The following is a 15,027-nucleotide window of genomic DNA, read 5'->3' as shown; positions in this document are numbered from 1 at the left end:
AGCCAGAAACCCTTACAATATTATACAGAGAAGAGAAAGCCAACATTTCACACAGTGAGCAAAGCACATGGCATCAGTGGAGAGAAAAAAAACCTCCCTTTTAACAGGAAGAAATCTCCAGTTCAAAGTGTGTGGCCACCTGCCTTGCTTGGTTGGGGTGAAAGGCAAAATGGGGGACAGAGGAGAGGTGCAGGACAGAAAGTGAAAGAGAGAGGTGAGGTGGAGACAGAAGAAAGAGACCAGGAGCAAAAAAAAAATACTATTTACTACTGCTACTGATAATAATAATGGCCTTGAAACTGGACCTGGATCCTGCAGCCTGTAAAATGAGGACACAGAGAGAGAGAGAGAGAGAGAGAGAGAGAGAGAGAGAGGACAGGAAGGAAAGGCACAAACTAGGGAGAGAAAGAACAAGGTTAATGATATGTAATAAAGTCATATTCACACATTCATTCATTCATTCATTCATTCATGTGAAATAGTGAGAGTGAGTGCACCACAAAATTTGCCCCAGCAGCCTAAAGCAGGAGCTGAACTATTGGGTCAAGAAAGCATGTTGTTCAGAACCGCAATCAAATCTAGGACATTGCACAGTCTGTACATGTGGTCCCTTCTGTGAACAGCCATATAAACGCAAGTCACAGTTCATATTGTAATTTCATTATTACATTACATTGCATTTTATTGAATTAATGACTTGTCTCTCTCTGTTTGAGTTTTCTTCTGTTGACGTTTGATTGGGGCAGACTCTGTCAACTGTGCCTGAGGTAAAAAACAAACAAAACTTTGACTTTTGATGAACAGTTTCTGGCTGGGGAGTACCTGAGGGCCAAACTGGTTTTGTTTTCATAACGTTTGTCGAAGCGTACGATGTATGAACCTCAAGCGTCGTCTTGTCACCACCTGCTCATTAGCGGCTCAGAGTGATCTGTGAGTGTGTCCTGAAGATTCCTGTTTAGTCGTTGAATACCGCGAAAGTTGGAGAGCTTCCCTGAAAGTGCACACAAACTAACGACAACAAACACACAAAAAAAATAAGAAGCAAAGTGGAAAAGGAATGGGGTCTTGCTGTTGCAGCCGTTTAATCATTGCGTGCGCACAGTTAAGAGTTATTGCACCTATGTAAAAAAAGAAAAGAAAGGTGCTTGTAAAATAATATTGCACAGCATATTTTTGGTTAAGGGGTTAATTGATGTGTGTAACTTCACGGTGGTCTGAGCATGTTTGCCCGGGCTTAAAAACACCTGTAGCTTGGCTTGTGCGTGTGTCTGTCTGTGTATGTGTGAGTGAGTGAGTGTACATTGCACATTATTTAACCAGCGCAGTCTCCCATGCAGGAGAATGTTGCTTTTTCTTTTTACTTTTCTGTAAATGTTGCTTTTCTGCAATGCTGTGACATGTTGTCTTTCAAGGAAGATGATGTTGACGCCGTGAGGAAGAACCGTGACCTTTTGCTGGCAGCACATAGCAGATGCTTTTTGTACCTAAACATAACCGTGTTCACGACCACTCAATGTGAATCATCACCGTCATTTCCACATTGTGCCCAGAAGCACCAAATGTTTGTGGACACAAATATATTTCCACTTTTAAATCAAAATCTACATGTGTTTTTTAAAAAAACAAAAAAAAAAAAAAGAGAGCAGAAGTGCAACACACACAAGGGAGAGAGAGAAGAATGCACCTTGAAGAGAAACATGTCACACTGTTCACTTTACTTCTGCACCTTCAAACTCAGCAGCAACTGAATCATTTTAAACAGCTGCCTAAACGACACACATCGTAATGTCACGTTGGAAAAGGAGCAGATAGAAGCCAGAAGTAAGTAGGTGTTTGGTTTTTTTTGATAGCGAAGGGGCTAAAGTAACGTGACCCCCCACATACCCACATACAGGTATCTCTGTTTTTTCAGAAATGTTGCATTTTACACTCGACTCTAACACAGTTCTGTGATATGAAAGCAGAATTTGGGTAGCACTTTGGACTCCTTGTAGAGAACTTGAAAACTAAAGCCTATCACATAGATTCATCATACTTGCATCATGTGCTTATCAGGCAAATCTGTACTTCTGCAGACGTGTATCAATGAAAGCAGTCCAGTCTTGCAAGAAACAGGATTTCCAGTACTTAGGTGCAAGTTCCGCACAGACTCTGGCGACTATATCCACATTTATTGATTTTTGGCCATTAGAGCCAGACAAACACTCGAGCGAATACATGGACGGACATCCCTGACATAGATATTCATCTGCATTCAAAGTGCATGTTTTGTCAGAAGATACAGTTCCCAGAATTCTTCAGGTGAAATTCAAATGCAGGCTGTCAAATGTCACAGTCATTATCAAGCGTCAGTGCACAGGGGCTTTCTGCTCCTGCACACTTGAAAGTGTCAATAACTTAGCTGATTCCTAAATGTTTTACAATTATTGATGCAGTTGAAACAGCTTGGCAGTGCATTGAATCTGTGGCGTAGACAGGATCGCGTCAGGGTCCTGTAGTATCCCACTCCACAATCCAAGTCTGGACGCAGGGAATAGGACGCATTCCCTACTAAAGAAGAAGAGAACAATGCTACAGCTCCCTCAGGCACGTCTGGTTCGAGCGGCTCACAGCTGAAAGGCCCGTCGCGCAGCGGAGAGAGACACTGTGTGCGTGGAAGTATACCAGGACTAGATGACTGTGGGTTATGCTGTGACAGCAAGACCAGAAGCTTTCACTGCATGAAGAGTTAGAGCTCCAGGTAATTAATAAGAGAGACTTTTGAGCTTTTTTCTTTTACCTAGATCCAGATCATGAACACAGCCACATCCTGAAACCCTGCTAAGGCCCAAATATGAATAGGGCATGAGTTACACAATTCTTGCCGAACAAGACTGGCCCCTCCCTTCCATTCGCATCCCACACTGAACAACACAGGGGTTTGCGGGGGTTCCAGAATCACAGACACCGTGACATTTGTTCTCAGCGATGCCTGGGATTCTCCTCTATCTCCATCTGTTTGTGGTGAAACCCCTGTGTGCCATAAGCACTTTAAAGGCCCTGGTCAGACCTGATTTACATTAACGTCCATCCTGAGTGATCTAGTAAGACTGCACATATCTGATATTAAAATGTCTCTCCGGACGACATGAGATCGGGTCATATAGACACTGGCATCATGTCTGTTCACAAGAACAAAATAATGTTTTAAATGAGTGTGACTGTCTTGAGTCAGAAGGAGCTTAGTGAATAAAACCAGTTTTGACTTTAAATCATTTATGAAACACTAAGAAGTGAAACTGTAGTCAGTCCCAAGGACATCAGCCCTGTCCTAAGGACATATTGCGCTTATGCATGCCCAGGAATGTGGCTAAACACAACTTCCAAATGTGCTTTTGTTTGGTTGGATAAACTTAAGATGCATTCAGGACACATTGGGTGTGTTCAGACCTGTAATTAGAGCTGTCAGCATGTGATTGGATCACCCGGGGCAGATGTTAGTAATAAGTCTGAATGGTAAAATAACTGCCTGCAGGGGGATCTGCTATCAAGGTGCTATCTGAATGTATATCAGTGGGTGTCTGTAAACATATCATTATCAAGAGATAGATGGAGAAAGGGAGGGGATGGAGTTAATATGAAGTAGAGGTTGACTTGCTATGGGTAGCGATGAAGGGGGTGCCTGTAAGAGGGAAGTGGGGACATTAGAGGAGGTGAGGAGGTGTCAGGTAGCTGACAGCTGACCGCAGTCTACCAGCCTCACTCCGATCTCAGCCATTCTCACACCAGGGTGGCCAATTTAAATAAGGCTCCTTCCTAACTCAATTCTTGCTACACCAATGCTGCCTCACATCACAGAATCTAGGCTCAAAAGTTTATTGAAGTTATTCAACGTCTTGCTTGAATGAGCTCACTATGGAATAAAGGGCTTCCTGCTTTGCACCTCCAGAAGAATCTAAAGAGTGGACTCCTCAACATTAAATCAACTGGATTTTATGGATGAATAAGTGTTTGATTGATTTATGTAAATGTGTGACTGATGCACTAAGTGATTTTGTTGTGCTGACAATGAAAATAAAGCTTCTTCTATTCTATTTCCATTTGTCGCAATTAATAGTTTAAGAGTGTTCCAAACTGAAGTTATGACCCAAACTGCATCTTGCCTTTTAGCCCTTCTCTTGTGAGGAGCTTTCTTATGATCATCAGTGTCTCCTTCTTCTTTTTGATGCCTCTACCTCTGAACCCCAGTTTGCTCCTTATACCTGTGCTGACAGTGTAAGATGAAGAATATGTGATAACGACGTGCTACACGATTGCCTGTGTGAATGGGACTTTGGGTGGTTTTGAAGAGAACCATGCATAAATGTCTATTCATCTATTTATGTTCACAAAACTGATGTAGACAGACACAGAAAGAGTTCCACCCTTGTGGCTTTCATCATTTGACACTCTGTCGGGGCCCCAGGAACCGCTGCAGTTTGTGCTTACGACCTGAACTATGCTTTTTTTCGTGCCCGGCATAAATGCATTTTACAAAGTGAAAGCTAGTCTCAATGCACTGTAACACAAGAGATGGGGAGCAGATGTGCAAGTGGGCCTTAAGGTCAGGTGGGAGTTAAACAGCAGCACACATTGAGGATAAATGGAGGAGAGTCAAATGTAAAACAACTCTATATTCTGGCAGCTCTCGCTGATCTTGGGTGTTTGCTCAGTGACTTGGGTCACTCAGTCTCAGGTCTCTGACAATAAATGTCAAAGAAACGTTTGCATGTATCCCACAACACTTTATCCAATCAGGATGCAGTCAGAGGCAGTCCTCTGCTTATGAGTTTAGGCTGTTTGTTAATGAATAAATGCTTACCTGACGTAAAGTGCCACAAGGTAAACTCCATTCAGTGAGCTTTTATTTTGAGGCTAAAATGAGTTTTTCTTTATATGCCAGCTGACAGCTGTCCTTTCAGTGAGAGCAAGTGTGTGCTAAAGCTGGTTCCGGTCATCAGGGGTGAGCAGGTGGCGACCTGGGGGCAAGAACAGCACCTGAATTTGAAGTATCAATACAAATCTCCCTTAAGTCTGCTTTGTTGCATGTTTGCAGTTACCAACTTTAGTTCAAATTAGCCCTCCTAAATCATGACCCTACTATTCATTCACTCATACTCAGTTAAAACATTACTTGGTGAATTACACATATACAAATGATTGAAGCCATATATTTAAATGTTTGTAATTATACCAGATGATAAACTGCTTTGTGTGGTCAGCAGGAAGAAGGACTGTCCCTTGGACAGGCAACAGGATTAGCTGCATAAAAATAACCCACACTACCTTCAGGGCACCATAGGTCCTGAAATTCCACCTCAGTGCAAACCCATAATAGCCCACCTGAGGGTTAGGTGGGGGGAATTTAGGTCCACAATGACTCTTCCAAAGTGAAAATAGATTGTTAATTAGCCAGATGAAGGAGTCACAGTCCACTGTGCCTAGTTAAATGCTCCACTGTTGTTAGTGTGCCTGGATTATCTTTAATGACACTGAATATAAGAATAATCATAGTTGTTCTAACAGTCGTGTAATACATTTGTACTCATTGTGATGCTGTGTTACCTGTTGAGTATTGCAGGCTCAAGGCAGCAATAACAATTTGTTAGCCCTTCATACCTTGAGGAAAGTTAGAGACGTGCTTATGACCGATTGTGTGAATACTTAGAACGGTTTTAGGAAAGCTTATTTGGACAGGTTAATGAATAATCCAATTTATTGCTGCAGCCAATGCCAGACAGTTATACAACAGGAGCAACCAGGTATGGACACAATTGAAAGCACAATCAGCACAACAAAAGGCAACAATGACAACAATGACAATATAATAGTAATAATGTATAAAGATGTTCAATATTTCTTTTATTTTCTTTTATTAATTTTTAACTAAAGTATTTTTGAGTTAAATGAAATGAGAACAAATATGTTTGTATTGGAATATGAATGGTATTTAATTTTATTTTAGTATAATATAAAATACAAATAAATATATATAAATGTACAAAAAGCCAAATGTTGCAAAGTATTATTGAATTTACATTCATTATTCTGCTGTAAATTACAATATATGTTGTACAATGAAATGTTGTCACATCTGTCCTCTGTGTTTTTCTCAGGAGAGAAACACTACTCACCTGCTCAGCTGTCTCCACTTCCTTTATCAAGGACCTTTTGCAGGTCAGTTTCTAAGCAGCCGTTATTACACAAGCTGTTTGAAGTTTGCCAGTCAATGTGGCCTGTTTCCTGTTACTATCTATCATGTTTCCTAATTTCATGTGCATGCATCAATATCTCTGCCACCCTGCCAGCTGACCTCAGAATTAGTCCAATTTCTTATATCTTTCTTGTACAGGAAATAGTAGGACATGTGTAAATCTGTAGCACATCTGTTCCTCTGTGGACAGGGACCCCTCACTTGTGACTCACTCTTTTTTTTCTGTTTCAGATGTAATTACATGAAAGGTAGGTGCTTGTACATAGGGAAATGATCAGGCGGCAAGAGTGTGACCTATCGGTTCAAGGGTGAATAGGGCTTCTTTGATTTTGATGTGGCCTTCGTCTAGCAGCACATCATTGATTCTGTTTGTTCCAGAGGTTACTTCCTCTTAAAAAGACTCATCAGCCTTTAGCAGCTGTTAGAAGCCATTTTGTCTGCCGTAAGGAAGACACCCAAGAAGCAAAGACACTGGAGACGGTAGAGACACTGAGGTGACATTATTGGTTACTGGTTACAAGATTTCCCCTTTTAAATCCGAACATCGAAAGACTGAGTGCTTGTTTGGCACGTTGGACCTCCTCTGTTCGAGAAGACCAGAGAAGTGTGATCAAGTCTGCCTGAGTAAGCTGGTCGTGGCACTAACCAGGTACCAGACAGAGATAGACTTGTCACAGCCAGTTGAAAGTTGAAAATGTAGCTTCGTCCTGCCTATTTGTTCACCAAAAGTGATTGACAATCACAATGCACTTAATGATGTTGTTAATACGTAGTATTAAAACAACAATCAATCTACATTCCTGTTCCCATCTTTGGTCATATAGCTATTTGACCAAAAGCCTGGGATTGTGGATACAATTGGCAAAACAATTTCTGTTGATATGGAGACTGGTGTTCCCATTTGGCCTGGGAACACCACAGGACCTCCACAAGCAAGGGAAAGCTTTGTCCCTGTTTGCACGTCTTGTCATGCACCGGCAGTTGTGTTAGTTAGTTTTAGTTCAGTGTCACTTCCTGTTTTATTTTGTGTCATTTGGTTTTAGTTCAGTGTCACTTCCTGTTTTATTTTGTGTCATTTGGTTTTAGTTCAGTGTCACTTCCTGTTTTATTTTGTGTTATTTAGTTTTAGTTCAGTGACACCTGTTTTATTTTGGTAAGGGGTTTCTCTACTTCCTGTGAGCACCTTGTCTGTCTTGTTCTTTGTCGCCTGATTTCCTGATTGTGTTCACCTGGTGCTCATTACCCTCACTCCCTACATATACTCCCTTCTCCGTTACCACAGTGTCTTGCGTTTGTTGTCAGCGTCCGTGCCACTTCATGTTACGAATAAAGAGAGAGATCTTTTGTTGTTATAGTCTAGCTAAGGTTTGTGTTTGTTTCTCAGTACAAGTCAAGTTTAGCTTAGCGTTTAGCCTTTGTTTCAGAGCAGTTCCATCTCACCTTTTGTTTTGCTGAATTAAGGAGTCAATAAAGCTCTTTACACCCTTTTCCTGTTTCTGGTCTTGTGCATTTGGGTCCGAGCTTTGTGAGAGTTCCAAACACGTCTTCTAATCAGCTGATTTCCCCCAATCTCTAACAATAAAATCTATTCAAATATTTAACTGAGGTTTCTTTCTCCTGATTGACACGCAGTATATTTGCTTGATGTGCACTTCATGGCCTCACATTTAAATTTAGACCAGGGACTTTATGGCAGTTTAAAAATGTCCCTTCAGACCGACTTCAAAAGATCATTGTCAAGATTAAAATTTATTTTATAAAAGACGTATTCAGTCGTGAAGTACAATAAACTGCATTGTCAGACAGACACAGTTTTGTTCAGTTGTCATACTTTTTCCTCTTTCATGGAGGGATGTTTAATTTTTCATTTTTTTACTAAGTGAACCGTTGTCTCAGTTTTTCCGGTCATGAGTTAAAAATTTTGCAGCCATGCTTTCACTGACAAGCATCCATGTCCCTGATTCTTGGTGCAGGGAAACGGCAAGTTTCCGAGTAATAATATATATGTACGTGTGTGTGTACTTATATGTATATGTATGTATATATATATACATATACATAATGGTTTGCTGAGGGTGAACCCTCTACTGCAGGATGTTGCGCAGATTAATGATCTGGTTATCACAAGAAAAAGTTTTGTTATACCGAGATAACCCATTACCTTACCTCGCTATCACGGGATAACTCTGACTGAATTGATTATTGTATCTCAAGATAACAGAGTGAAAAAATGTACTGGATGACAAAAAGGAAAACAATGTGAAATTGTAAGCGTGAAAGCAGAGAAGTAGTTCATATCCATAAAAGTCAATCTGACCTGAAAAGTTTCATTCATAATAATGTCAAACAGGATTTATTTTTTTTCTAATAAAAGGACATCAGATGGTTTAGTTTTTTTTATTTTCAGCAGTCATCACAAAGCCTCCTGTGTTATTCTAATGGACCGTGACAGAATAAATGGATCAATAGGAGCATCAACATGACCGGATTTCTGTTGAAATCAAAGAATCTTTGTTCAACTGAAAATCAAGCTTTTGTTTTTTTTATTTAGAATGATAAACTCTCCCTTCTTTTCTATAAAAAAGAGTATATAAAAAATGATGGGACAGTAAAACTCATTCATAAAAATGCATATTGCTGCCTCCAAGCAATCTGACGACTTGTGTTGAATACGTATGAAAGAGAAGTTAAAATGATGAGTTCAAATTTCCAATTGAATGAATTTGTTGAAAATGAGGGACATTTGAGTTATCTCAGTTGTAGCTTATTTAATGTATGAATGTATTTTTGTAAATCAATTTCTAATAACAATTTGAAATTGCATGATTAAAGTTTGCTGTCAACAATCTGTTCCGGAAGGCACTCCTTGGCACACCTGTCATAAAGTTTTATTGTGAAATTCTGAACTGATCAGGTTGCAGTTTATTCCGAACCTCAGCCCATGTACTCAATTGTGCTGTACAGCCCTGTATCGGTGTCCTTAACAACATGCCACTTCATGCCACTACAATTTGCAGTGTGTTTGATATTTCATAGCCAAGAAAAACACGTTTTGGAAAATAAATAGGTTGCTCAGTTTTGCTCTACACTTTGGCAGAAGCTCAGCTGTTTTAAACCTGTCATTTACCTCCTAAGGGTGTGTTTAATGCTATCAGTAGTAAATAATATTGACTATACCAGTGATGACAGGTTATTTGATGACATGTGGTCGTAATATTTGAAGATGAATAACAGTGTTTTTGTTTAACCTAGGAATACAAAGTGCAGTAAAACACTACTAAAATGGAACAGTGTGAGCCTGAAGCGCTTAAAGTTAAAACCCTGTTGGGACAGGATCAAGACTTGATGCAAGATCATTGGTAGAGTTACAATTTTAGTTTGGGTATAAAGTACTGCGCAAAACTGTGTTATAATAACCACACACTAAAAATATTTCTCATTGGCACATTAAGATTTGGGAAGTGTCTCTAATTTTAAAGGAAACCCCCTACATGTTTTCCTTTTAAACGGTGCCACATTTGTAAGGAAAATGCATTTGTGGGTTAAGCAGAAGAGTTGAGTGTGTGGGTTGTGCCCATGGCGCAAATCTTGTCTTATCTATTCAGCTATTGACTTCTGTTTTGAGCTTCTGTTACCCCAGGTGTAGACAATGGAACTTAACCTGAACAGGTGGAGGAACGTTATGTGCAGTGATGAGTCTAGATTATGCCTATGGCAGGTGGATCTGAGGGGTAACACTGAAAGGGTAACAGCTTTTGGTGGATTCAGTGGGATGGTGTGGGGCAGCAGAGAATCTTCAACCAGTAGCAAACCCATATCTCCACAGTTTGGGACTGATCAAGATGACCTGATGAGGATGGAATGGCCTGCCTGCAATCCTGACCTCAACCCCATTCACCATTTGTGGGATCAGCTGTGCTGTTTGTGTCAGAGTGAGCAACGCAACCACGTTGGCTGATCTGAGACAAATGCTGGTTGAAGAATTGGATTACCAGCATGAGGAGGAGGTGCCAGGCTGTTCTCGCTGTGTGTTTTTTTTTTTCCACATGCTACTGAGGTCCCTGTTTGTTAAATGAATAAATTGTTAAATTGCCAATATGTCTTATTTGTTCAGACGTCATTCATCAAATCCAGTAAATTAATGAAACCAAACAAGAATCAATAGTAGAAAGCCGTTGGGCATTTGCAGAGAAGATTTGGAAAGTTCATTATAGGCGCAACCCACATATTTAACTCTGCTGCTCAATTTTCCTTACAAATGTGGCACCATTTAAAAGGGAAATAAACAGGTTTTCCAACGGTATAAGATTTATTGCCAAGAAGCATTGTTACAACAAAGAAATAATCCACCAAACACAAATTTTGCCTATACTTTTTGTGCTAAGTTTTTATAAGTGTACAATTACCTGGTTGTATGAATTGCGGTTTTTCATGACTCCATAATGAGCCATCTTTATAGAGGGAGTCACAGAGGCCACCATTTTGGACCACCATGTTTTTACAATAGCCCACAATGGACCAATTAAAAATCTTGAATGTTGCTGCTAACTGAAGCCTATAGGTTGTCCAACACACTTGGAAGGGAAGTATGTGGTGAGGGATAATCAACTGCAACGTGAAACTTCATCAATAAATGTTGGGGTTTATTTTACACACACTAGTTTTTTTTTTTAAAAATGCACTGCATAAATACACGTTTTAACACTCAAAAAGTGTTAAAAAAAATGTATATCCGCTGCTGGCCAGCATACCCTGGTCTCTTGCCCGCGGTTGTTAGGTGAGACCTGTTTAGCAGGAAATGTACAACACCGATAATGCTAACAGGATGAGGCACACTTAGCTAGCAATTTTGTTAATTAGGTATTTTGCCTGGTGGATAATCTGCCCTGCAAACAGCCAACAAAAATGCAAATAATCCCTTCACCTTTTGATTAGAGCTTCTTTAAAAGAACTCACCCTCAGTGCCTTGAGGCCCTTTGAATATCCCCTATGGGGAATCAGAAAGAGTACATCTTAGTTTACCTTAGCTTCCCTACCACTACTAGCACTGCTATAAAACACACATTCGTCTCCAATTTTAATCTACCTAACATCAGTCCTGATCATGAATACCCATTCCTCCAATCACTGCATTTAACGCCACATTTTTAACACACAAAAAAGAGAATAATAATGAGATGCCTGAAATGTTATTGATGATCAACATTAAGATATTTGCCTGCTCCATGGACATTATGCACTCACTGTTTCATGCTTGTCTTTCTATTACCATTCAAAGTTTTATCACATTATTTTTCTCATACAAACAAAAACTGCAAGGGACAGCAAAACGTAACTGCAACACGATGACCACCGATTTTAACTCCTGTAACTAAATACAGTGACTGATATTTGGTAGTCCAAAAAAATAAATAACTGGGAACATCTTTACAAATACTTTGAAAACATTTCTCCAATCTGAGGTAAAACGTTTAAAAGCCATTATGTGATTTACAAGCTTGGTTGCACAATAATGTATAAACATTTGTCGGTTTTCTTTTACTGTGACGTTTGTTGTCAGTGAATTATAACCCAGCCCAACCCTTGCACATCCCACAGTGGATTTCACCTGGTATTGTGCCAGTGGCACAGGAAAGCTGCAAGAGAAACATTTAAATTGACTCGTTGTGGTAAATGATAAGGGATTGGTTTGAGTCTCCCATCCCAGCTTGAAAGAAAAAAAGTGCTTATCCTATTCACTTTAAAATAACCATATATTATATTGACTTGTATTGGGAGGTTCTTGAGGCTCTTGAGTAAAAACTGTTCAGGAATCATGAGGTTTGTGTTGTAATGGATCAGTAACTTTTGCCAATGGGCAGTGGTTCAAAAATGTGATGGATAGGATGGAAAGAGTCGTTGAGGATGCTATATGAGGTGAAGATATCGTTCAGGGATGGTGTGGTGGGGAGCTGGTGATGGTTCCGTGCTGTTTTCATTCATCTCTGCAGAGCCTTGTCTATCTGCTGCAGACAGATGTTGATGCTGTGTGTCAGGACACTCCCGACGGTGCAGCGGTGGACGGACACGAGCAGCTGCTGTGATGGGTTAATCCTCCTGAGTGTTCTCAGGAAGTATCACCGCTTCTGGGCTTTTTTCCACCAGCATGATGGTATTAAGTGTCCATTGGAGGTCCTCTGTGATGTGGGTGCCCTGGAATTTAAACCATGCAAGCCTCCCTACTTCCTCGCCATTGCATCGTGTGTACGTCCTCCATTTTCCTGAAATCAATTATGAGTTATTTCGTTGATTGGTGTCAGCACACTGTCTGCCCTTGCACGTCCTCCCTGTAGGCAGACTCATTGTTCTTGCTGATCAGCCCCACCACTGTCGTGTCATCTGCAAATTTGATAATTGCATTGGTGTGATGTGATGGAATGCAGTTGTGTGTATACAGGCAGTAAAGTAAAGGGATCAGCTCAGCACACGACCTTGTGGGGCTCCTGTGCTCAGTGTCAGGGTGGAGGGGGCCCATTTTGACCGGCTGTGGCCTGTTTGTCAAAAGTCCTTTATCCACAGACAAATGCTGTGCTGTATGCCCAGGTTGGACATCTTGAAGAGCAGCCTGCTGGGTAGGATGCTATTGAAAGCAGATCTTTAGGGTTTCATTCACACCAGCCCTTCTTAATGGGAACCCTAGTTTGTTTGCGTAGGTTTATGTAGGTCTCGGTTCACTTCAAGTGAACCAAACGCAGAAAGCGGACTACAAAGCAAAGTGAAAGCAAACTCAGACCGAATGCTGCAATCCCCAATTTAACCTAGTCCAGTCGTACTGTGTGGTGTGGAGGGCAGTGCAGCCTGATAAGGAACTGGTACAATGGTGGATGTGGACTCAGCCTCAAAATGGCCGAAGAATTGGTTGAGCTGCTCCAGCGAGGACTCACTTGTTGTACTGATCAGGCTGCAAGGGAGTGGAAAGTCAAGACAACAAGCTGCACTTCTTTAACTTCTCCCTGGCTTTTTGCTCTGCTGCTCACACACCCCAGACACTCATCCATCATGAAATCAGATCACAGATGCTCACAAGAAAGTTGTCTGACTTCTTTAACAAGGGTAATTATCGGTGTCATGAACTAACCAGTGCAGAAATCTTTGAGATTGCCACCTTAAGCATTATGGTTTTTCCTCCCGTATTTGCAAGATCATGCCTCAGCTCATTGTTTCTTCAGCGTCAGCTGGACATTTACCCTCTTTTTCAGGTATTGCCATTCTTGCAAAACGACATATCACATCTCCCCTGAGACGTTGTCTGTCATTCCCTTGAGTGGGGTGGCTCCCTAACCTGATGGCGCTCCCTGAGAGGCTTGTTGCCTCTCTCCCCATGTGTTTGTTTATGATTGCCTGCAGATGTGTTGGAGTCGGGGCAGAGCCACCAGCTGCATCTCATCACCATAATCAAGCCTCAGAAGCTCAGATAGACAAGCCAGAGTAAACACAAAATAAAAAGGACCCTGTACCCTGACGCCCACCCCCACTGATGAGAAACATGGACTAACTCAAACGTAGCTTTAATGACAGTAGCGATGGTGTCTCCTTCCTGTCTCATTATCTTGCACATGATGAAAGTCTCTGCATTTCTGCATTGGAGCTGAATTTTCTCTGCTGTCCCTGATTGCTGTAGAAACACCGTCTATTGTATCTGACACACTGACCAGCCTTACATTAGTGTCTCATACCCTTTCGAAAGACCCAAAGTCAATTTTATTTATATGGCCCAACATCACATACACAGTTTACACATAATTAGTATTAATATTGTTATCATATTAATATTAATATTAATGAAGATGACATGAACGCAAGGCTGTGTGTGGTTCACGGTTAAAGGTTAATTCTATAGTGAAATGGTGCCAGACTGTTGTCTTGTCAGAATTTGGCAACACAAGACAAAACCATTGACCTCTGTTGAGGTGATTAGATGATTGCAGAATACTAAATAATTGTAATAGTCGATACAAAATGTGAGGGGTCTCTGGGTCTAAGATGGGAGGAATGCCAGAGTCAAAATTCAAAATATAAGACTGGAAAAGCTTTTAATACAGGTTTTACTTGTGCAGCCTGCACAATGCAATGCAGTGCAATGCAATGCAACTGATACTTCCCCTCTGTCCTGTCAAAAAAAACAACTTACGGACACTCACTGACTGACTTGTAAGCAAGTCTAAGATCAGTCCTTAAGCCTGGAGGCAACAACAGGAACAAACCCTGTCACCTTTGCTTTTACAGCCTAAGTGAGGGCAGAAAGAAGATGAGAGGGTGACCTTAGTGACCTCGATGGCAGGATATATAACCAAGAGATCAGGGACTGATAGTGAGTGTATGAAAGAAATTTAAAGTGGGACCACATGGCGGGGGAGTGGCTAGCACTATTGTCTTGCAGCAAAAAGACCTAACCCTGACCCTAGGTGTGAGTGTGAGAGTGAATGGTTGTACTGTATGTGTCTGCCCTGACATGGACCGGCGACCTGACCAGGGTGTGCCCCACCTTTCGCCGTATGTCATCTGGGATTGGCTCCAGCGCTGCCATCCCGACCCTCACATGGAGGACAAAAGCGGTAGACAATGAATCAATGAGATTTACAGTTGATTGTGTATTATCTCTGATAACCAGTGCAAGTGTCCCAGGACCCGCAAGAGAAATTAGTGCCATTAGGGGGCATCAAAAACTGCATCACTACTTCAGTGTTAATTCCATTTAACTCTAAATTCTAGTAACTTGGACTTTGTCGAAGATCTTCAGTCTTTGGCTGCAAGTG

The sequence above is a fragment of the Solea solea genome, chromosome 12 (assembly GCF_958295425.1).
Source record: "Solea solea chromosome 12, fSolSol10.1, whole genome shotgun sequence".
Classification (NCBI taxonomy): Eukaryota; Metazoa; Chordata; class Actinopteri; order Pleuronectiformes; family Soleidae; genus Solea; species Solea solea.
Note: the sequence above shows the minus strand (reverse complement) of the source record.